Source organism: Bison bison, unplaced genomic scaffold (assembly GCF_000754665.1).
Source record: "Bison bison bison isolate TAMUID 2011002044 unplaced genomic scaffold, Bison_UMD1.0 scf7180017864260, whole genome shotgun sequence".
NCBI lineage: Eukaryota > Metazoa > Chordata > Mammalia > Artiodactyla > Bovidae > Bison > Bison bison.
This window is the reverse complement of record NW_011494832.1, coordinates 11,099,000-11,101,572: the sequence shown is the minus strand read 5'-3', so window position 1 is coordinate 11,101,572 and position 2,573 is coordinate 11,099,000. Positions and strand designations below refer to the sequence as shown.

At 40.9% G+C, this 2,573-nt stretch overlaps 1 pseudogene; it reads left to right on the top strand.

Moving 5' to 3' along the window:
- Positions 1-1,269: 1,269 nt before the first annotated feature.
- Positions 1,270-2,573, top strand: part of LOC104994543 — a 14,462-nt pseudogene continuing 13,158 nt past the window's right edge.

Sequence of the window (2,573 nt, the reverse complement as noted above, 5' to 3'; positions counted from 1 at the left end):
GTGATTTAAGCTGCAAGTGGTGACACAGTAGGCTTCTGTAGCTCCCTGCTGCTGCTGCTGCTAAGTCGCTTCAGTTGTGTCCGACTCTGTGCGACCCCATAGACTGCAGCCCGCCAGGCTCCCCGTCCCTGGGATTCTGCAGGCAAGAACACTGGAGTGGGTTGCCATTTCCTTCTCCAATGCATGAAAGGTGAAAAGTGAAAGTGAAGTCGCTCAGTTGTGTCCGACTCTTCGCGACCCCATGGACTGCAGCCTACCAGGCTCCCCCATCCATGGGATTTTCCAGGCAAAAGTACTGGAGTGGGGTGTCATCGCCTTCTCCAAGTGATAAAGTTAATGTGGTTTAAATCAGTGATTTTCAAATTATCGATTGCAATAGCTTATATCATGGCATCAATTTTGTGGGTTATAACCAGCATTTTAAAAATGGACTGCAGTTTTAAAAGTCAGTAAATGATATTGAACAAAACTTGTGTTTTAGTATGTGTGTGCATATGCATGTGCATGTGTTAATTTATTAGACGTGAATGTGTTTCTAACTGTGATATTTCCAAAAATGTTTGAAAACCATTAGTTTAAATCCATTAGTTTAAACATAATGATGTTTACAAGGCAGCATATGAATAAAAGACCTATGATTGAACCTAATGGTTTCTAATAATCTAACTCTCATGTTCTCAGATGAGTTTTAAAATATAGACCTTAAAGTTTTTATAATTATAATTTTTTTTTGGCCACACCGTGTGGGATGTGGGATCTTAGTTCCCCAATCAGGGAATGAACCCATGCCCTCTGCAGTAGGAGTGCAAATTCTTAACCACTGGACCTAAGCCCTAAATTTTTATAATTCCTATTCTTTACTATTGAATCTTTTACAGCAAATATTTTGACTAAACCTGATCTACTTAGAGTGAGGGAAATTCCTTAGACTTTATTGGGTATTTACTTTCCCAATACTATAATCTTCTAGAATCTCACCACTTAATTCCATGTATTAGTACCCTTTAAAATGTTTAGAGAAAAGCTGACTACCTGAAACTAACACAAGGTTAGCTTTGCAGGCTGGAATCTGTTCTGAATAGTGGTCTGGAAGGAACTTTGGGTTTGGAGGGAAAATGTTGGGAACAGTTTGAACATAAAAACTATTTTCTTATGAGTTCCATTTTAATGTTGAATAAATTCACAATTTCTGTTTTTCCTTCGTATCTTCTTAGAAAGTCATTCTTCATTTTGAGAAGGAATGCTCTGCAGGGTTTCAGCGTTGCTATCATGGCCACTGCCTCTCCTCTGAGGAAACTGGAGGACAAGGTGATGTGCTCTATCTGTCTTGACTACTTGAAAGACCCTGTTACCATCAACTGTGGTCACATCTTCTGCTATCACTGCATCATTAAGGTCTGTGAATCTGCTCAGCAGCCATTATATTGTTCTCTCTGCAAGACAGCCTTTAAGAAAGAGACTATCCGCCATGTGTGGCAGATGGCCAGCAGAGTGGAGAACATCTGGAGGATGAAAGTAGATGAGGAGAGACAACCCAGAGAGGACAGACCACTCGCGCAGAGAGCGGAGCAGCTGTGTGGGCAGCATTTGGAGAAGCTGCATTACTACTGCAAGGATGACCAGCAGATACTGTGTGTCGTGTGTCGGGAGTCCCGGGAGCACAGGCACCATGCTGCTATTCTGCTGGAGAAGGCTGCGCAGCCTTATCAGGTAAGAAGCTTGCTGGACCCCAGCTCTGTTCTTGGAGCCAGAAAAGTTCTAGTGTACCTTCACGATAAAGTCCAAAATCTTTTTAATAAACACTTTATTGAGGTATAATTGACACATAAAAAGCTGTCCATATATTTACTGTATGCAGCTTAAGCTTGGGGATAAGTATGTCACTACCATCAAGGCCAGAGACATATTCATCACCTCCCAAAGTTTCCTCCCACCCAGTTTATTATTATTATTGTCTTACTGTGTGTGTGAGAGAGAGAACACTTAGCGTAAGATCTATCCTGTTAGTAAATTTTAACTATACAACACAGTATTGTTATCTGTAAGCACTATGATATAGAGTAGATCTTCAGAACTTACTTATCTTGCATAACTGAAACTTTTACCCTTTGACCCTCACCTCCCCTTTACACTTCCCTCCAGCTGCTGGCCACCACCATCCTACTCTGCTTCTGCGAGTTTTAGATTCCTCATACAAGTGAGATGATACGGTGTTTGTCTTTTGTTCCTGGCTTATTTCACTTTACATAATGTCCTCCAGGTTCATCTGTGTCGTTGCAAATGGCAGGATTTTCTTCTTTTTTTAAGGCTGAGTAAGATTCCATTATCCAAAGATCTTCACGACCCAGATAATCACGATGGTGTGATCATTAGGTTGTTTCCATAGCTTGGCTGTTGAGGATAATGCTGCAATAAACATGGGAGTGGAGATGTCTCTTCGAGATCTTGATCTCAATTTCTTTAGATAAATACCTAGAAACAGGATTGCTGGGTCATATGGTAGTTCTATTTTTAGTTTTTTGAGAAGCATCTATCGTGTTTTCCATGACTGTGCCAGTTTCCATTCTCGTTAG